The 22,631-nt window shown below is 42.3% G+C and overlaps 1 protein-coding gene across 4 annotated transcripts in view; it reads right to left on the bottom strand.

Annotated features, from left to right (window-relative positions):
• RAB30 (RAB30, member RAS oncogene family) overlaps positions 1-22,347 on the bottom strand; it is a 73,681-nt gene extending 51,334 nt beyond the window's left edge. For 2 of the 4 annotated variants that reach the window (XM_089512935.1, XM_089512934.1), the window contains exon 1: positions 21,625-22,163. The gene's annotated coding sequence lies outside the window, so the exon portion shown is untranslated. Of the gene's footprint in view, positions 1-16,794; positions 16,817-21,624; positions 22,164-22,267 lie in introns of those variants that run through there. The other 2 variants (XM_089512936.1, XM_089512937.1) reach the window with 2 other exon arrangements.
• Between the last annotated feature and the right edge of the window lie 284 nt (positions 22,348-22,631).

The following is a 22,631-nucleotide window of genomic DNA, read 5'->3' as shown; positions in this document are numbered from 1 at the left end:
AGACCTAACCTAGAGGACTGTATCCAGCTTTCAGTTACAACTGTCCATACTTTCTGTTATGAAAAGTGTCAGGGGGAAAACTCAATTTTTCTAGTATTTCACTGAAGTAGGGGTAGCTGACAAGGCTGCAGACCATTAGAGTAAGATTTGTACAATGCAAAAGAAGATATTCCTCATCGTAGAGCGAAAGAGTTGGAAGAATGTAAAAGGGCCATCTAATCCCTGCTACATAGGAAAATACAAATAAAGTACTCCTGAAAGACAGACATCGAACGCATTTAAAAACCTCCAAAGGAGGAGACACCACCACCTTCCAAAGCAATCTATTTCAATGATGAACAGGTCTTGTCATCAGGACATTCATCCTAATATTTTTGTTTTAAGTTACTGTAAGCTGCTTTCTCTGTCTTCTACGTGTGTTGCATTGCTGTTCATTTATTCATTTAGAGTACTCTGTGCCTTCAAATCATTCATGACTTAAGGAGACCCTAAGGCAAACCTATCACTGGTTTTCTTGGCAAGACTTGTTCAGAAGAATTGCCTTTGCTTTCCTTTGAGGCTGAGAGAGTGTGAATTGTCCAAGGCCAACCAGTGGGTTTCCATGGCTGAACCCAGTTTCCACCACAGCCCAGGATAGGGCAAGCAAGGTGCATGGAGGCTAATGATATTTTCCTTACTTTTGTCATCACTGCTAACCAGCTTTTAGAAGACAAATGAACAATTAGAGAAAATGATGAAGGGGATATATAAAGTTAGCAGCATTTCCACTGCAGGAATGTCCAATGACTTCTGGTGGCAATCAAATGCCAATAGTTACTCAGTCTGGCAGCCCACAATGGATAGCTGCAAGACTGAGTAACCACTGTCATTTGACTGTCTTTGGCTTTGTGGTTCACACATTCAGCAGGCCTTGGCTATGGAAATAAGGTCATGGAAATGAAAGGAAACCCAAAGGTATCATTATATCTAGCCAAATGAGATGGGCCACAGCCATTTCCATCATTCAGGAACGAGTTCTTGGAGGGCTATTTAACTTCCATACATTTCCCTTGTCATTTCCCACTGAAATTCGACTACATGGAGGTGTTTGCTTCACAAAAGCACAGCTCTTTGCTTCTCATCTGAATGAATTAAAAATGGATCTCTGAACAAGGAGATTCATATTCCTGGACTGCCTCTGCCCCAAGCAATGGCTCAGTGCCAGAGCTCAGAAGTATCACTTTTCAATGAACAACAGGTAATACACCACTTTTGGAGTAAATATTATCAGTGGAGTTACCTACATTCAGGATTGACTGTACAGTATTTGTGTTGTGTATTTTAAAGAAGTAGCTGAGTGTGAGGCACAGAAGGCATAAAAATTGGAAATATGTGACCTGCAATTTTAGAGAAATCAAAGACCAGAGCAATGAAGCCACATTTCCCTGACAAAATGGAAGCTTTCTGGCATCTAAGCACCACATAAAGCATATTTACAAATTGGAATGTGTCCAGAGGAGGACTGCCAAGATGTTAAAAGGTCTGGAAAGCAAGCCCCCATGAGAAATGGTTTGGGGATGAGCATGTTTAGGCATCTTCAAACATCTTAAGGGCAGTGACATGGAAGATTCAACAAACTTGTTTTCCGTTTCTCCAGAGAGTACGATCCGAGCAAATGGGCTAAAATTGCAAGAAAGGAGATTCCAACTAAACACCAGGAAGAATTTCTTGGTAGTAACAACAGTTTGACAGTGTACCCTGTACACTGGAGTAGCCTGGATGTGGTGGAGGTTTTTCATCAAACGTTGGAAGGCCATCTGGCAGAGAAGCTTTAGATTATTTCTTTCAGTGGCAGTGAGTTGGACCCGACCTGATGCCTTGCAACTCTTCAGTTCTGTGATTATATGACCAAACTTTTCTCTGCTTACTAAATTTGACCACATACAGTACTGTCTGTTCATTTGGGACTTTCTGAATGACCCTGGAAATAGAAATTTCCCTGAACACACTTAAACTGGATCTGTTATTAGCAAAACCATTGCACACTAGTTGCAGCTACAAGGACAGACCTAGAGAACATAGCAGTAAAGCTCATGCTATTTTGCAAAACCTGATAGATTAACCTCTGCGCAATACTTACAATTAGACCTGAAGAAAACAAAAAGTTTGGCTCTTTACCTCTCCCTATCTCTCTCTCACAAACACACACATGGAGGCAGGGACAGGGAGGGGTGTGTTATACCACTAAAACTACAGAATGAAATCACAGAATATTAGTAGGTAGAAGTGGATGGAAGGAGAGACTTGTCACCCATTCCCAAGCTAATGCAAAACAAAAGGCTCTCTGCAAGTCTCTGGGCAAGTTACATGCTTTCAGCCTCAGTAGAAGGAATGGCAAACCTCCTCTGAACAAATCTTGCCAAGAAAAACCACTGATAATGTTGCCTTAGGGTCTCCATAAGTCAGAAATGACCTGAAGGTACACATCAACAACAACAAGTCTTTTTTAATGTCTTTTATACCTTGCCATACAGGTTGAGAATCCCTTATCCAAAATGCTTGGGATCAAAGCGTTTCAGATTATTTTTTTATTATTTTGAATATCTGCATATACATAATTAGAGATCTTTGAAACAGGACCCAAGTCTAAGCATGAAATTTGTTTATGTTTCTAATACACCTTATACACATATTCTAAAGATAATTTTATACAATATTTTAATAGTTTTGTGCATGAAACAAAATTTGTGTACATTGAACCATCAGAAAGCAATGGTGCATCTATCTCAGCCAACCATTAAAAGGTTTTGGACTCTGGATCATTTTGGATTTTCAGATATGGGATACTCAACCTGTAATTGATTTCTGAAGGCATGGAGCACAAGCCAGCAGAGTTCAACATGTTTAAGTCTGACTAAAGAAGTCATCAGAGCTGAACCACAGCACCATAATTCAAACAAAATCACTGTACTGTGGTTAAGCCCTGCACTACGATCCAAGCAAAATCAAAACATACATATAAACATTCTTTTTATCTTCATCATAACAAGCAGATGTTGGCAACATGTACAGTTTGCATTACAGAAACAAAATCCATACCAACTGTGATGTATGTATCTGTTAAATGCAGGCGTATCTGCGGCAAGGTATTCAACAAGGATCTGCCTTCAAAGGAAGAACGTAAGTCACAACAGTTTCAAAATGGATCCTGAATGCTAAGAGTAAGACAATAAGCACATATTAACCCACACTTTCATGAGTTGCTTTGATTTATTTAAATTAAGGGGAATAATCAAGGGCGCTATTAGTACAGATATATCTTTAAAAAATATCCAGGGGTAGCTGTTTTGGCCATATAGCAAAGTACAGCATCATCCAAATCCACAAAACAGTGATACCTTTATTGGACCAACCAAAATGCACATTATATATGTTGCAAGCTTTTGAAGCTCTGCTGATTTCTTCATCAGGCATGATACAGGAGAAGGGGGAAGATGACATTACTCTTAGCCCTGCATTTGGTCAAGATGCTGTAGTTTTAGTTCTCAGTTCAGAGGGTATGGAAGGGTACTGATGCAGAGTGGGCCCCTTCAAAAGCTTGCAACAGGTATAATGTGCATTTTGATTGGCCCAATAAAGGTATAACTCAATTAACAAAGTAGACGTGTTCCTGGGCATTATTTCATTAACAAGAGTTGCAGAGTCACAAGCAGGAATAATGTCAAAAGAAAGTGTGTGTGTGTGTGTGCATGTGTATGAGTCTTCGACTCACTTGTTTCCGGGCAAGGTACAAGGTGTTGGTGATTACCTTCAAAGCCCTACATGGCTTGGGTCCAGAATACTTAAGAGATCGCCTACTTCCATACTGTCCGTCCCGCACTCTAAGGTCCTCGGGGAAGAATCTACTTCAGCCAATAAAATCTAGGCTAACTTCTGTCACCCAGAGGGCCTTTTCCATTGCAGCTCCGAAGCTATGGAATGACCTGCCGAAGGAGATCCGTGACATTTCTACTCTTACAGCCTTTAAGAAGGCTCTTAAAACGGATCTCTTCCGGCAGGCCTTCCCTACCTAGTTCTACTCCCCATTTACTGTGACTTATGTCACTCTGTCCACCAATTCTTCTCTTAAATTTAATGAGAAGAATTAAATTAAAATTAATTAAAATAAAATCCTTGCCTCAAGAAGAAGAGCCCTCCCTCCATGACATCATCATCAGACCTGGGAGGGAGTGAAAAAGAGAGGCCCAACTTCCATCAGGCCTAACTGTGAATGTACTCACTTCGCTCTCTTTAATTTTATTGTATTTTATTTATTTATTGTATTGTATTTTATTATCTTTATTTTTACTGTTGTAACCCGCCTGGATTCCTTGTGATTGGGCGGGCTATAAATAAATTATTATTATTGTTGTTGTTGTTGTTGTTGTTGTTGACTTATGATGAGCCCATGAATTTCATAGTCTTCTTAAGCAAAGAATACTCAGAGGTGGTTTTGCCAGTTCTTTCCTCTGAAATATACCTACAACACCTGGTATTTGCAGGGATGTAGCCAAGATTTTAGGAAAGGGGGGGGGGGTGGTCCAGACTAAGTGCCACCATTATAATGGCGCTTGAGTGTGGCAGCGCAGCAGCACATACCATTCATTTTTCTAATGGAAGGGAGAGCCCCGGACCCCAAGGACCCCCCCCCTTGGCTACGTCCCTGGTATTTGGGACCAGCACGGCATAGTGGTTTAAGCATTAGACTACAACTCTGGAGACCAGGGTTCAATTCCCAGGTCAGCCATGAAACTCACTGGGTGACCTTGGGCAAGTCACACTCTCTCATCCTTAGAGGATGGCAATGGCAACCCCCTCTGAAGAAACGTGCCAAGAAAACCCAATGACAGGTTTACCTCTGGGTCACCATAAGTCATAGAATCATAGAGTTGGAAGAGACCACAAGGGCCATCGTCTAACCCCTTGCCATGCGGGAAATCACAATCAAAGCATGCCCAACAGTATGCAAAGGAATCTTGTAGCACCTTGAGACCAACGAAAGGAAGAGATTGGCAGCATGAACCTTCATGGCCAAAAATGACTTGAAGGCACACATCAAGAACAAACCTGGTATTCATTAGCAGTCTGTTGCACCACAAAGAGAAGAGCACTTCAACATGCTTCAGCAAATTTTTTATCCAAAACTAATAATACGCACATGTGAAATGAACCAATCACGTCAGCTAAGCCTTGAAAGGATAAACAAAAACATTTTAAACCTTCCGAAGGCCACATGATTGCTTCTTCCAAAAGGCATCCAAAGATTTCCCCCTCCCTATCATCAGCCTCCACTTTTCTTATCAGTAACATCTGGAGGGCAGAGTAATAGATCTACACTGGGGACGCTGGTGGGGCAGGCATATTTGCTTTTCCTCTTTTTCTCTGTTTTGCTCTTGAATTATACTCACTAAGGGGTCATTCTCACTGGCAGGATGAATGGCTTCGAGATTTGCTCCTGCCCCAGTTTGGAAAGAGATTCCAAAAGACCTCTAGTTCTCATTATGAAAGGCTTTTGTTTTTTTTTGAGGCGATTGTGGTTCCCATTGGCAACACTGCTTTAAACTCCCCTATCAATCTTCTGACGTAAGCCCGGCTTGGAAATGGGGGGGGGGGTTAGGGGCTGAGAGAGTGTGACAAGGAGGATGGCAATGGAGCAAGGCAAGGCGGGGGGAGCGGAGAAGAGGAGGAGGAGGAGGAGATGGAGGCAAAGCTGGGAAGGGAGCTTGGGGCCAGGGAAGGGACATCGCCAGGCCAGGAAGAGAAGAGGAGGATGGAAATGTAGGGCACCGGGACCCAGGGAGACCAGCGCTTAAGCTACAGAGTGGTTTAGCACCTTTGCAAGTAGTTGCTAAACCATTCTGTCGCTTAAGCGCTTAGTTTCATTTATTGTTTTTTAAAAAAGAAACCAAACATCACTCCAATAATGACAAGACAGCACTTGGAAAGGAGGATGACATCTCCCCAAAAATGGGGAGGGATGGTAAACACCCCTCTGCCATCAGTCCCGCCCCTCCAGAATGCTGCGATTCCAATCTTTCGTTCCCACTTGCTCCACAAGCTTTGGAATCACGTTTTTTCAAAAGAACCTCTTTTTAGCTGGTGCCTGGAAAAAACAGTTCTTTTGCCTTTGCCTTGCTTCATCATGACAGATTCGATCACATCGCGACAAATGGGAACTAGGGTCATTTAATTTGCTCAGCAATCCGATTCTTTTTATAGTGGGAATGGGGCCTAAGGGGTTCTGAAAGCAGTTGCTATTTGCCATGCCTATAGCAGGGAAGCACACACAACTACAATGGATTGGCATAGTGATGCCCAAATTTTGGTTCTCCAGATGTTTTGGACTTCATCTCCCAGAATTCCTGACTATTGGCCAAGCCAGCTGAGACTTTTAGGAGTTGAAGTCAAAAACACCTGGAAGACCAATGTTTGGGAATCACTGGATAGTCCTGATCTTTCCCAGGTCAAGCTTTATTCCGTTGTTTAATGCAGACAAGTTGCTGAAACTCCCAAAAATAGGGCTTTCCAGCACTCCTTCGCCATTCTGTCAATGTTGATATTGCTAATAATAATGAAAAGAAAGAAAACACTTCCAAGTAGACCTTGGTGGGCAACTATGGAAGGGTAGATGGTAAGGGCCCACCATCGACTTGAAGGGCTGCTCTCTTCACATTGGATCTACTCCTGCAAAAAGTAAAAATTGTTTGCTTACCCCCAATAACCTCTAAAGGGCCTAGGAGACATTCTCACCATGTTTTGATGAATTACCTTGCTGGGCCATTTTAAGCTCAAGAAAGGCTTTTTCAATAAGTCACTTTCTATTTCTGGACATAGTTTGGACTGGGGGATGGGGAAAACATGGTGGGAAATTCCCCATACCCCTCTGAGGCCATTTGTGGGCAAAAATAGATATTTGAAAAATTTTGCAGAACAAAAATTGTTAAAATGTTGCAATAATGCCCCTCGCATCCTCCAGAGGTCATTTTGGCAACAAAAACCTTGCAAAAACAACTTTTTTTTACCCATGCAGGGCTTCAAAAACAACCCCGGAACCATGCTTTGCCCACCCCTGAGCTCAGACAGGAAGGGAAAAGGGGGCTGGGTGTATGTATGTATGTATGTATATGAGGACTTCGTAAAAAAAGCAGCTTCTTTTTCCAAGGTTTTGTTAACTGATATATGCCCGTATGTCAATATAATCTAACCAAATGATACATATATAACTGTATCCAAATACAGCGATTAACGAAGCAGAATATAAGCCAAAGGAGCAGAGGCTGTTTTCCTTTTTAAAATACTTGGGCAAATTGAAATATCTTAACCCAGTGCTGAAAAGAAAGGTTTTACTGACAGCACTCCCAGTGGAATCTCTTTGGGGGGATTATTCCAAAGTCAGGGTGCCACAGATGAAAAGGATCCCTCTTCTGTAAAAAAAACATCTAACACATCTCTGCTAAAGAAAATATTCAGGGAAAATTTCCTTCTACAGGGAATTTTAAAACACAAACAGGCCAGTGTGGAGATGAGACAGTCTTTCACATCTTCCGCCACTTAGAATACCAGTGGGCCCGTACAGACAGGCCAAAATAAAGCTGCTTTGGGTCACTTTGGACGTATGCTGTTTAAATGATGCATGCATGCATCCTAAGAGTCCAGAAGCCACACCAAAGCTACACTCCAGTCCTTAGGGTTGTAATTTTTTGCAGCATAAATGTAATATTTAGTATTTAGGTTAGGTTTGGTACTCACTGAAGGCTCCAGGTCATACAACAGATTGAAGTGATTACAACCTGGGGGGTTATTTGAACACGAATCACCTCTAGCAGGCTGTCCTTGTCCAATAGTGGCCAGAGCTTTTTAAATAATGCTAGTAAATAAGCTAAAGCTGAATCCGTTCAACCAGCTGTCTGCGTCCTCCAGCCAGCTGCACTCACATGTGCTGAAACAAGTCCCATAGAAATGAAAAAAGACAAGATGATGCTGTAAACTTCTCCATCACAGCTCTGCCAGTAAATTATGACATTAGGGTCAAAGTAAATTTGATCTTGCAAATTTTGCACAGGTGAGACCCACAAAAGCCCCAACATAAATTGTTACAGGGACCTACACCAACCATTTTATTACACAAAGTGAATTGTCATTCAAAAGCATGCATCATATATTTTGTGCATTTTGGTTGGTCCAAAAAAGGTATCACTGTTTTGTGGGTTTGGGATGTTATTGTACTTTGTTGTATGGCCAACATGGCTATCCCTGAATATGCCATTCCACTAGTAATCTAGAGTTTGGATTTGCAAAATTCAAAACAGGTTGTGCCTGGCCCCACAAAAAGGTATGGGCCAAGAATATAGAGCAGACGGAAAAAATTGACCCAACTATCTCATTCAGGTTTCATCACAGCTTCACCTCCAGACAAGCCCTTGGCCTTCCTAATCTAGTCCAGCCACAAATCCATCCAGGTCATGGCTGGGTTTTTGCTTGGCCAATAGTCTATTTTAAGCCATGCCCTTCTGACTCACTACTATTCCCTTCAGAGAGCACAGTTCTGGTCAGCGAAGCTTCTTTGTGATCCCTTGAAGCTCAGGCCAACAACTCCTAAAGCAGTGCCAGCCCCATATCAGGCAGGTACTCACAATAGTTCCTGGCATTTGATCGGCCCCAAGAGTTATTGCCAAAATCATCCATCACCTCATTTTTTCCTGTATGCTACTTAGACATACAGGCATGCTGAAACCTTGGTTGTAACTAACAATACATTACGATTTGCTTACGGAGTAAATAGCTGATGGGTCCATCGGTTATGGGCCGTCAAAAGGCTAGAAACCCCAGCTCTGTGTGAAAGCTTCTATCTTACCCAACAACCACCTGAAGATGTCAATCCAGTTGACAACTATATTTGGGTTTCACACATACAGAAAGGTAGTATAAGTAAAAAAAAGTACCATATATACTGAACAGCAGGTTTGGGGGCAAAAATTATGGATTTTGAAATGATTTGTGGATAGGTCAAGGGTAATACTCATGAGCATGTAACAAAGGATCTAAAGGCGGAATCACAGAAAAACAATGCCAAAAAATATTTTAAAATTGCAGGAAGCATAACTGTTTGTGCTCACTATAAAGGCTGGAAGGATGATTGTAAGCCTGGGGGCAAGAAACTGTCAAAATGAATTATTTCTAAGCACCTCTTGGAATCTTTTTGGCTGAAAGGTAAGGACTAAATACAAGAAAGAAAAAAGAAAGAACGAACTTAAAGATCCAGTAAACATTCTATATATACATTCTAATTCCCCTGAATGTACAATCAAGTTTGAATGGTTGCACAGTTGTCCCTCCATATCCACAGATTCCTGCATCCACACCCACTGCTTGCTTGCTTGCTTGCTTGCTTGATTTTCAAAAAGCAGGCCATGCATTTGCCATTTTCTATTAGGGATGCTATGTTACTACACCACTGTATATAATGGGATTTGAGCATCCACGTATTTTGGTATCCACAATGGATCTTGGAACCAGACCCCAGCGGATATCAAGGGCCCATTATACAGTATTTGTGGTTGTCAACTTATGGCAACCCCATGAAATTAATAGGATTTTATTTGGCAAAGAATACTCAGACATGGTTTGACATTGTTTTCCACTGAAATACAGTCTACAATGGTGCTGCTTAGATTAGCTGATATAAGGAACTGGCAATAATGTTTTGACATTGTGCCAGAGACTAGAACCTGATTTGTGCTAATTGCGTACAACTGTTTCTTTCCTGGAAACACTCCAGGGCCTGGCAGCCAATAGCTTGGGGACTGGCGCTCATCCCGGGACCACCACTTTCAGTAACACTGGCATGCAGCACCTGGAATTCCTTGGTGGTCTCCCATCCAAATACTAACAACAACAACAAAGCCCTTAGAAATCTCAGAGTACATAGAAAAGGCCTTTCACCAGTTCCCCCTTGTAGCTTATATCCTGCATTTCAGGGGGTTGAACTGGATGGCCCTTGTGGTCTCTTCCAACTCTATGATTCTATATAAAAGGTCCCAAGACAAGAATTGCAAATATGCTAATATATGTCACCATTAGAACTGAAAAAATTACCAGCTGATCGTTGTCATCAGACTGTCTAGATTTGAGTCTTCTTGAATCCAGTCAGAGGAAGCTGTCTTGAATTCTAGCAGCTGTGTTTGACCGACTTCAATAACAAGTCTCAACTGGTAAATGATAATGTAATGTACAGGCAAACTCCAGTTTAGAATGCAAACTCTCAGCAGATTCGGAAAAGCTTTATTAAGCAAGCAGAATGGATCACAGTACACAACCACTGTCAGGACTGAAAGGACTTCCAGTTACACAGTATACTTAAAATTCGAACACTCATTCCATTACAGATGACTTCACCCTCTTCGTCAGCAAGTCCAAACACTCTGCCTTTCCAGGACTCACCCATTACTTGTAGCACCCGATTCCTTCCCACACATCTGCTTATTCTCCCAGCGAGTGAATGCTACACAACCTTGTTACTTTCCAGCACTTGTAGAGCATGTCCCATCATCCAACATTACCAAGCATGTGCCTAAGCAATTTAGTATGGCAGAATCATTCCTGGGCCATGGCCTTGATAGATAAAATAATCACAATGTGTCCCACTTTTTCCTGCAATGTTCAGGGTTGAGCTATGTAATTTAATCCTGGCTTTGTTGTTCTTACAAAAATTCTGTGAAGTATTGTTTCTGATTTATAGTGATCATAAGGCAAACCTATCGTGGGGATTTCTTGGCAAGATTTGTTCAGAAGAGGTTTGCCATTTCCTTCCCTTGAGGCTGAGAGCGTGTGACTTGGCCAAGGTCACCCAGTGGGTTTCATGGCTGCGCTGTGAATCAAAACCTAATCTCCAGAGTCGCAGTTCAATGCTTAAACTGATGCCATACTGGTCTCTGAGATGGTGACTAGCCCTATCTGAATGTTTTGTAGACTTGGGACTTTTCAGGGGACAATTATTTCTATGGATCCTGTCAGATCTTGTTTCAGTTTTGGAAAATGAGTACAGTGGGGCTTTTGTATTAGTAGGGTTTCATTTCCACCACCACCATCCACAAAATGCTAAAAATCATAGATGATCATGCCCATATTATTCAATGATGATGACACGAACATGTTCAACATGTATATATTCACATCATTGCCAAAGAATAATGATTGGGCATGGAGGTCTGCAGGGGGTTAGATTCGTTGATCAGAAGCCCACCGATTGAAAGGGCCCACTGAACATATCCTCTCTGTTTCACAGAAAAAAACCAAGCAACAATAGAGAGTGGTCAAGAAGGCAAAAGTTCTCAATGTTATGTTCCTTTGTGTTAACTCCAAGCTATTGTAACCTGATCATAGGGTTTTCATGGCAAGATTTATTCTGAAAACAGTTATTGCCTTTCTCTACGACTGAGAGTTCAACTTGTCCTAAATCACCCAGTGGATTTCCCTGGCTGAGCAGAGATACAAATCCTGGTCCTCCCAAATCCTAGTCCACCATGCAAACTACAAAACCATGACTCTTAGGCATGCACTTCAATAAGAATCCAACCTGATAATAACAACAATGATGATAGTAGAGCATTGTTATCCAGTTCAAGGATTTGGGACAAGTAATACAATTAAAAAAAAAATAAACCAACAGATAAACAAATATGTCTACAGTGATATAAATCACTTGAGTATCTATGTGCAGAACATACACCCTAAATGCCCTATATTTGGACTTGAGACTCCAACACACCCCTTTTTCCTAAAGTCCTTGCATAGTTTGCTCATAACTCACATATCACTAACCCGCCAATGAAACTTCCAGCACATACTTTTCAGGCAGCCTTTCCAAGACTCATCCTTCAGAGCCAAGAAAAATCACTCAGAGAAAAAACTCAAAGTTTCTTTTACTGCCAACACAGGAAACTACATTTTGGCATCCCCGCCATGCGCAAAGAGTCAGGCATAGGGGGGTGTCGTTATAAACACAAAAGAAATTCAAACATCCACGGAAAACAGAAGACTCCTGGGGTGCCATTTGATTGTTACTGAGCTTTAATAACAATCCAGGAGGAAGGAAGAGAGATCAGATCAAATGTATAAATGCTAGGAGACCGAGCTGAAGAATGTTTATCCCTCCGGTATTGCACTCACAAGATAAAAATGATATCAAACAGTACGTACTGCAATGCTGGCTATGTGGCCATTGTGTCAGTGTTTACAAATGCGCCGATTTCAACAAACAGGGGGTTACATTGTTCATCCTGAACTCATGTCACACACACACCCGTCGGCAATGCGATTCCAAGGAAAGTTTGCCAGAGGACAAAACAGTGTCAGTTACAAAAGGGAAGCACATGAACAGATCTATGCAGCAACAGCAAAAAGCAGCAGCTGGAATAGATCCTGAACCTGCCATATGGATGCAGTATGAGCCATTCCTTTACAGTAAAAAACTTTGCTCAGGAACCAACACAAAGCAGCACACAATCTGTAGTCTGAAATACTCTTTATGGCAGGATAGAGATAGTGCCATATGTGCAAGTGTGTCCTATGCACATTTACTCAAAAATAAGGCCCAGTGACTTCAATTTCTTATTGGACTGGATGGCTCTTGTGGTCTCTCCCAAGTCTATGATTCTATTAATTTGGGCCTCTTGAATTATCCCAACAGTACTGTGGTCCCATACTATTAGCAGAAAACATCACAGACTTGGAACAATTATTAAGGAAGAGCAAAGAAGAAAGTGCAAAGGCAGGCTTAAAGCTGAACATAAAGAAAACAAAAATAATGACGACAGAGGACCTACATACATTCAGCCTAGACAATAAGGAAACTGAAATAGTAAAAGCGTTCCTGTACCTTGGATCCAACATCAGTGACAATGAATACTACAGTCAAGAAATCCGAAGACGAGTAGGAATGCCTGACCAGATAGTGGGTGGTGTCATGCCACATCTTTGGCGCAGCATTCACATGTGCCGCACTGAAGCAGCAGTGAAAAGCCGCTGTTGCGGTTAGGGTACCCTTTCTGCAGTGTAAAAAGATGCCACTTTTTGCAGCTTCATTTTGCGTCGTAGAAAAGCCAGATCATGACCGTGGTGTGTTGTTGCTGTAACCCCAATCCAGTACAGAAAGGGGCGGCTGAGCTCCGTGGACAGCTAAAAAGACAAACCAATGGGTCCTTCAACAGATCAATCCTGAACGCTCCCTGGAAACCAAGATGACTGAATTAAAGTTGTCATAGGTCAGTCATGTAATGAGAAGGCATGACTCATTAAGAAAAACAATGATGTTAGAAAAGGCAGAGGGAAGCAGAAAGAGAGGAAGACTGCGTGCTAGATGGATAGACAGTATTAGGGAGGTCACCGGTATGAATTTTAAAGGACCTGAGCAGAACAATGAAAGGTAGAGTGTCTTGGAGATGTCTCATCCACAGGGTCGCTATGAGTCGGGGTCAACACACAAAGGCAGTTAACAACAAATTTAGTTCAGTTTCAGTTACTGTGAACTATGGAGGAAGGAACTGGCAAATCCACCTTGAGTATTCCTTGTCTAAGAAATCCTATGAAATTCATAGGTTCACCATAAGTCGACAGGCAACTTTAAGGCATATGTACACATATGTGGGTGCAAGTGTAATGGAAATGGGCTATCTCACAGGCCAACACTTTCCATTTTTTAGCTAACCCTCCCTCAGTCTTCTAAAAATAATGGCTGAGAGTGGACAAAAATGGCAATGGGGCTGGGTCCCTTTTACTTCCTTGCCCACACCACCCACCAGTAACACCCAAGCAGATAACATCCATCTTCAGTTGCAGTCCAGGAAAGAGTTATTTGGAACTAGTCCTGAGATTTACATTTATTTCTTCAATACAGTACCAAAATATGTACAGTTCTACAAGGTTGTTTGAACAAAAAACAAACAAAAAAGATGCCCCCAAAGTACTTACAATAATAGGGAATTTTAGAAAGCTTTCTTTCCAAGTCAGCTCCTCAATCCACCTAACTCAGCACCAACTGCAACAGGTATGGAGAAAGAGTAGCCCACTGACAACATGTGGCAGCAGGAGACACCCCTTATGTGGTCCCCCAGCATCCCCTAAAAATGTTGGAATATGAGGAGAAACAAAACCATCTCTATTCCTCCAACATCATGGGCAAGGCATGCATAGATCCCAGAATTCTGGAAATTGTCTACCCAGGTCTACTATGCCTCTTCCTCCATGATCAGATTGCTTGCTCGAGATGGGGAGATCCTTTTTCAATGCTCAGAATGAAAGCAGCAATCTGTCCCTGAAGGAAGAGGCCCAATCTCTTCTTTTTCCACTGGGGATCTCCTACTGCTGCTATACCCCTGTTTTCGTGTAAGTGCTAAGCAAGGAAACAGCATTATTATCTCAAATTGTTGATTAAAGAAAAGAGCCCTATATCCTTAATCAGTGCTGAAGATTAAGTCAAGCAAATGGAGAACTTGTGTGGATTAGATGTTCTCTTGCCCTAATGTATACTGAACTGCATTAACTCCCCAGGATTTCAGGTAGTTTTTTCCAACTGTCTGGAGATACCAGGGGTTGAACTGGTGCCCTCACACATGAAAAACAAGTTTTTTTCGTCACTAAACTGTGTTTTATTCTATAAGAATCAGCACGCCATACAGGTCAGTGTATGTATGATCAGAGCCCAGGGTCACAATGTGGGATCCTTGAACAACTGAAGAGGATTCGGCACAGTGTGACAGCTGATAGCAATAGCATTTTCATTTCTATACCACTATTCTATACCACTATACTATACCACTTCATAGTGAACCATGCACTCTCTAAGCAGTTTACAGTCTGTAAGCCAATTGCCAAACAAGCTGGGTACTTGGTTTTTTGTGGTTTTTTCCAGCTATGTGGCCATGTTCTGGAAGAATTTATTCCTGATGTCTCACCTGCATCTGGGGCTGGCATCTTCAGCGAATGCTGGCATGGAAATGAGTGGGGTATATACACTGTTGTTTGAAAGGAAGTGATTTACATGTTAATCTGTGTGTTGATCTGCTGGTGAAAGGCAAGGTCTCAGGGAATCTATTTAATTAATGATCCATTGTCTGCTGGGAAACCCCCTGACCCTAGGTGATGTCCATTTGCATTTGCCGAGTCTTGATTTTGGTGTTTTTCAGGACTAGTAGCCAAACATTAGTTACTTCCAGGGTTTCTTCTTTCCTGTTGAAGTCTTCCAGGTGTTTGTGGATTTCAATGGCTCCCCTGTGCATTCTGACCTGACAGTTGTTGGAATGGTCCAGAATGTTAGTGTTTTCAAATAGCATTTTATGTCCATGTTCTACTACTGCTGATTTTTCTGGCTGGCCCAGTCTGCAGTCTCTCTCGTGTTCCTTGATTCGTGTTTGAACACTGCATTTGGTGGTCCCTATGTAGACTTGTCCTCAGCTACACGGTATGCAGTAAACTCCTGCAGCCATGAAAGGGTCTCTCCTGTACTTTGCTGAGCACAGTATTTGCTGGGTTTTCTTGGTTGGTCTGTAGAACATTTGGAGGTTGTATTTCCTCACCAGTTTCCGTATTCTGTCTGTGATTCCTTTGGGTGGTTCTTTGTCTTCACTCTTATGGGTTTTTCTGGGTCTGGCAGCTCTTCTGATGTCTGAGCTGGAGTAACCATTAGCCTATAGAGCCCAATCTAGGTATTTCAATTCATCTTCCAGGAGGTGGGGTTCACAGATCTTTTTTACCCAGTCTACCAGTGGGGTTTTTTTTGTGCTTCTTTTTTCTCCTGGGTGATGGTTGGAGTTCTTATGTAGGTATCTGTGCATGTGCATAGGTTTTCTGTATACCATGTGGACCAAATGTTGGTTTGGTTTGCAAATGACCAGGACATCCAAGAATGGCTATGTTACTTCCTTTAGTTTTCCTTTTCTTTTTTCTTGTTTCCAAAGGTTCTCCATACCTCCAAGCATTTTGGCAACATTTACGAAAAGCAACCTATTCCAGGCATTTGGACTGCTATCCTATGGATTTTGGGATATCTACAATAGTTTCATGGCAGCTTTAAAATTTGCTGCAAGCGAGTTCTAGTGGATGTCCCAAACTACAGCACTACAATTCCCGAATAGAGAATTCTAAGGTTCTCATGAATTCACAAATCTCAAGACATTGTAGAATGGACCCCATGACAATTAAAATGGTATCAAACTATTATAACTGTCAAGTTAAATACAGACACTCCAAGATACAATGATTTGCCATCTAGGTTGCATCCACACTGCCAAAAACAAAAACAAAACAAAACAAAACAAAACAAAAAAAACAAAAAAACAAAACAAAACAAAACAAAATCCAGTCTGACACTTCTTTAACTGTCATGGCTCAATGCTACGGAATCCTGAGATTTGTAGTTTGTTGTAGCACCAGAGCTCTCTGTCAGAGAAGACTAAGTGTCTCACAAAACTATAGTTCCCAGAAATCCATAGCATTGAGGCATGGCAGTTAAAGTGGCATCAAACCAGATTATTTCTGTAGTATGTATGCAGCCCTGGTGAAGTAAAATCCAAACTTCCCTACTCCAGAATACACACAACTGAAGCAAGAACTGGCAGCCTCCCTTCTTCTAATATTTCCCAGTTCTAATTCTAATATTTCTTCATCCTTCAAAAATGAAAAAAGAGGACTGCTCCCCAAAGGATTCCACATCTAGAATCTCAAAGCCTTACAAAGCTCAAACATATGAAGATGTAGGAAAAATACTCCAGTGTCCCTCACCTAATGTTCAGACTTATTGGAAACAGAGGTTATGCAATCCTCCAGCTGTTCAAAGGGCTGCGATATTTATTCTGCAGGCTATCCAAGCATCCAAAATTGATCAAGAAACTGGCATTGCAACTCTCTGCAGAAAATAATAATAATAATAATAATAATATCATCATCATCATCATCATCATCTTGCCTTCCTCCCGGTACAGGGAATCTTCACCATATTCTGTGAAACTTAATTCCAAGTCAGCATGAAAAGGATCAGTGTGCAGCTGCCAGCTTTGGGAAAATTCAAGTCAGATTCCCAAAGATACGATGAAAGAAGGACAACAGGGACCTTTTCAGCCTGTTTTAAGAGGCTGAGGGACCCCAGGAGGAAGAATAGACTGCTCAGTTCTTTGCTGTGTCAATGTTTGCTTTCCTTTCACCAATGAGGCATCGCTTTTCCTATTCCCAGGGCCCTCCATCTCTCTGAGCATCTTGGCAGCATTTATGAACAGCAACCTATTCCGGGCAATTGCACTTGGATGGGTTTTCATTAATGGAATAAAACCATACCAGCACAATCTCTCTTTGTAGCAACATATGAGTCACATATAATCATTTGGAATTTGACATTAGCATGTGGCCAAAGGTCTTATGCCAGCACATGGAAATTCAAATTCCAAGCTCATTAAAAGAATTGGGGAGAGGAGGGGAAAGAATAAAGAGGAGGAATACTTGCAAAAAAAACACCCCAAAAACCTAACTCTCCTTTTATTATACCATATGGGATCCCAAGCATGTTGCCCCAGAAAAGGATACTAAGGGTGCATCCACACTGCAAAATGAAAGCAGTTCCAACACCACTTTAACTGCCCTGGCTTTGCCTTACAGAAACTAGGGATTTGTAATTTGGTGGGTTATCCAGCTTGTCAGCGTACTCTGGTGCCTTGCCAAACTACAAATCCCAGGAATCTGTAGGATAAGACAGTTAAAGTGGTGTCAAAGTGCTTTAATTCTGCAGTGTGGATGCACCCCTACTTAGTTCAGTGAGAGTTATTCTCCAGTAAACTTTAAATTTTTACTAAATATAAATTTTAATTTAAATGGTGAATTTTAAATGTGGATTGTTTTATTATGTGTACATCTTGTTTGTCCTTTTAAACTATGCGTGTTTTAACTGAAGTTGTTCTCCAATCTCCACCTCTGTTCACGGGAAGAGGCATGTAAGAAATAAATAGCAGCAGCAGTAGTAGTAAATGTGGTTAGGAAGGCAGCTTCATTGAGCATAGATGGGGAAATGTATCTTCCACACCAATCTTAAGCATGCTCTCTTTGGGGGGGAGCCATCCTGTTTTATTCAACCAGGCCTACTTGTAAGGAAGTACAGACAAAATTGGGAGTTACCCTGAGAAATAACAGCATCTTTAAGGCAGAGACTGCCAGCATGGTGTAATGGAGCATTAGACTAGAACACTGGGAGACAAGGGTTCGAATCCTGGCTTGGTCATAGAAACCTCATCATAGATTTGGAGATTACTTGAAAACACACCACAACAACAACAACAACACACATATACACAGAGAGAGAGAGAGAGAGAGAGATACATGGGATAGCCAGTATGGTGTACTGGTCTGGGCATTGGACTAAGGTTCTGGACACCAGGGTCCAAATTCCAACTCAGCCATGGAAACCCACTGGGTGACCTTGGGCAAGTCACACTCGCTCAGCCTCAAGAAGATGGCAATGGCAATGGCAACCCCCCCCCCCCCCCCGAAGAAACACACCAAGAAAAACCTATGATAGGTTCACTTTAGGGCCACCATAAGTCAGAAATGACTTGAAGGCACACAACAACAACAACAAGTCCAAGTGTGCTGAACACTGTGTGGTTCTTATTTCGGAGTTACATCAGCACAGAAGATGACTCCCCCACCCACCCACCCTTACATTATAAAACACCCTTCATGCCTATCCAACTGCCCTGGCTCAGTGCTAGGAAACCGTGGTTTGTTGTGGCACCAGAGGTCTCTGACAGAGAAGGCTAAATGTCTCACAAAACTACAGATCCCAGAATTCTCTAGTACTCAGCAAAAGGGTCCAAACTAGATTATTTCTGCAGTGTATTGTGGACCTAACTCTGTGAAAGAAATCAAAGATGTAACACTTTAAGAGTGTAGTGCGACCACTGAAAGAAAGAAGCTGGTAGCATAAGCTTTCCTAGACTTGAGCTTCGTTCCTCAGATGCATGAATGTGCTATTTTACTACATGCAGAGAGGTGACTATCTCTCAGTGTTTTTAATGTGTGTAAAGCATTAAAAATACAGCTTCATACCATCACATTCAATTTTTCCATTCAGCGGAATGACTTGCCTAGACTTGAGCCTCCTTCCTCTATCTTTGCATTATAGGAAAGGGAGGGAAAATCTTTATGTGTTAAGGGAATTCAGGAGGAGAGAATGATGGCCAAGACAGACCCTCCCTGGAACTACACCCCTTCACCCAACAATCCTCCTCAAACGGGATTATTTCCGCAGTGTGGACTGGACCTTCTGCCTGACTTTTGCTGCATTTGTCTGGAAAATCAGTCTGCAAATGGATCTTGTAGCACCTTTGAGACTAACTGAAAGAAAGAAGCTGGAACTATGAGCTTTCCTAGATTTGAGCCTACTTCCTTCATCTTTTGAATTCTAGGAAAGGAAGAAACATTTTTGTTTTAAGGGAATTCAGGAGGAGAGAGGAAAGCAGAATGAGTCCGGAACATACTAAAACAAATTATAGTACTTGCCCATAAGGAAAACATACTTGCCCACAGAGAATCACTGGAGAATACTTGCCCATACAGAAGCATTGAATACTTGCCCGATGTTTCTCAAAGGGCACGTACACCCCCATATTTCTCTATGGGCAAGTACCAGTATTATTCAATGTATTCCCTATGGATGCTATGATTCTCAATGGGCAGTATTCTCCAATGTTTCTCTATGGGCAAGTATTCTGCAATGATTCTCTGTGGGCAAGTATTCTCCAGTGTTTCCCTATGGACAAGTATAAAATCATAGAATCAAAGAGCTGGAAGGCAACACATGGGTCATCCAGTCCAACTCCATTCTGCCATGCAGGAAATCACAATCAAGGCACCCCTAACAGATGACCATCTACCATTTGCTTAAAGACCTCCAAAGAAGGAGACTCCACTACACTCCGAGGGAGTTTGTTCCACTGTCAAACAGTCCTTACTGTCAGGAAGTTCCTACAAATGTTGAGGTGGAATCTCGTTCCCTGTAGCTTGCATCCACGGTTCCGTGTTTTAGTTTCTGAAGCAGCAGAAAACAAACTTGCTCCCTCCTCAACATGACATCCCTTCAAGTATTTAAACAGAGCTATCGTATCACCTCTCAACCATCCCTTCTCCAGGCTAAACATACCCAGCTCCCTATGTCTCTCCTCATAAGGCATGTTTTCCAGACCCTTCACCATTTTGGTCTCCCTCCTCTGGATTTGTCAATATCCTTTTTGAATTGTGGTGCCCAGAACTGGACGCATTATTCCAGGTGAGATGTGACCAAAGCAGAACAGAGTGGCACTATTTGATCTAGACACTGTACTTCTATTGGTGCAGCCTAACATCACATTTGCCTTTGTAGCTGCCGCATCGCACTGTTGAATCAACTTGTGGCCTACTAGGACTCCTAAATCCCTTTTACACACAGTCTCCTTAAGCCAGGTGCCCCCCATCCTAAATCTATGCATTTCATTTTTCCACTCTAAGTGCAATACCTTACATTTTTCAGTATTCTGCTATGTTTCCCTATGGGCAAGCATTCCTCAATGTTTCCTTATGGACAGATATGTTTCCCTGTGGACAACTGTTCCCCAATGTTTCCCTATGGACAAAAATCCTCCAATGTCTCCTGATGGGCAAGTATTCCCCAATGTGCCCCCTTTCCTCTGCTCTAATCAATACCGCAATGAGTTGCTTCCTCCCTTCTTCTCCAACATCTGGAAGAGAGGAAAAGGCGGAAGGGAGGGAAGGAAGGAAGGAAAAGCAAACCCTGTCTCATAAGCATTCTTCAGGCAAGACTATATATCTCTCTCTTTCTCTTTATCTCTAGGGCTCCTTCTGCATATCCCTCTCCCAAAAAGAAAGGAAAAGAAAAGGTGGAGGAGAATAAGAGGAAGGAGGGGAAACACCAGGTTTGCAACAAACTCAAAGAGGGAAGGAATAAAATTAAGAGCCTTTCATGCAGTTGTTGGGAGCATCAAGTTGGATGGGCTTCAAGGTCTCCTTGATATTAGTCACACTGACATTGTATTTTGCTACATCTCTCCTCACCCCCAACTACTACTACTACTACTACTAACTGCTTCTTAGATTTTCATTTTCTGAGTTAAACTACTAACTGAAAATGCCCACCAGCCTCAGGACTTCTGAACGCGGAGCTTCCCAAGCTATAATAATAATAATAATAATAATAATAATAATAATAATAATAATATCATATTTATATCCCACTTTCAACATCGGGTACAATGTTGTATAAAATACAACACACAATTAAAAACAGATCCCTCAATTCCCTCCCCCCCTCCATCCGTACTACAATAAAACATCATTAAAACAAATCCGAGAATAAAAAGAATCAAGGATGCAAAAGAATGACCATCGAGACAAAAGCGTCCTCAGCAACAAGCCACAGGCAGCAGACCTTTCCCCAGCTTTTGCAGAAACAAAACTGCAAAGCAATTGATGCAGAACCCTTTATCTAGGAAGGGAGAAATAAAAGCAAGCCGAGGAGGCCATGGGTAATAATAATAAGGCATCATCATCATCATCATCGTCGTCGTCACTCACCTGGTTTGGGATGGCTGCTCCGCCCTGGGCTCCCCTTTTTGGGTAAAAAACAAAAATGTATTATTTTTGGAAAAATAAAAAAGGAGGGTCATAAATCCAAGAGCTTGGGTCGGAATTAAAGCACCAGTCACTCAGGCATTTGGGGCAAGAGCTTGGAAAGTAAAAGCTTGCAAAGCTGCCCTTTGGGATGCAAGCAGTGCCAAGTATGGAAGAGTGGGGGGTTCTTACTATTTATTTATTTATTTCCCCCTGCATTTCTTCTCCTTTTCCCCTCCCACTCCCAAACCCGCCCCCTTTCTGCTCTGGAGTCAGCCCTTAGTTGCTTCGGAGGAGGAGGAGGAGGTTGCACACAAGGAGGATCTTTTGCACAATGCATTTGCAGCAGCGCGCGCCGCCTTTTGCCCGGGTTTGCGATGACATCATCCTTCTCGAGGTGGGAGGGGGAAGCCGGAGCGAGGACGGGCGGCGCCTTCTCATTGGTCCCTGAGGGAACCTCCCCGCAGGCTTCTGGGAAATGTAGTTCCGAGATCGGAATGAACGGCTTTGGGAGTAGCCATGATGAACTGACCCTCAGATGCCAAAAGGACAGTGGGAGAAGGACCTTCAACCACTGCCTCCTCAGCAGTGCTATGCCTATGAATACCTGAGGCAGCTCTGTTTTTGTCCGGAAAATGGAGGACACCGCTTATTGATCGTTGTTTGGGGCATCTTCCTCTGGTGCTATTTTACAATCCTGTTTAGATACTTCTGTGGCGTTAGACCTCACAATATGGGCGCTGGTGGCCATAACCCTGGAGGCGGAGCTAACGGACAAGCAGGGGCCAGCCTCGGCCGTGAGAGGCGCCATTTTGAGAGAGGCGTACGGAATATTGGAGCCAGTGGAGGCCGCCATTTTGGGAGAGCCAGCAGCGTAGACAGCTTAGAAGGAGCCTGAGGGGCTTGGAGGCCGAGTGTCTGCGTTCGGCCATTCAGCGCTATGAACCCAGTGTGAAAATGGACTTATATCC

The sequence above is a fragment of the Sceloporus occidentalis genome, unplaced genomic scaffold, assembly GCF_023333645.1.
Source record: "Sceloporus occidentalis isolate IW3139 unplaced genomic scaffold, rSceOcc1.0.p SCAF_2, whole genome shotgun sequence".
NCBI lineage: Eukaryota > Metazoa > Chordata > Lepidosauria > Squamata > Phrynosomatidae > Sceloporus > Sceloporus occidentalis.
The sequence above is the reverse complement of the archived record's forward strand: the minus strand, read 5'-3'. Positions and strand labels throughout refer to the sequence as shown.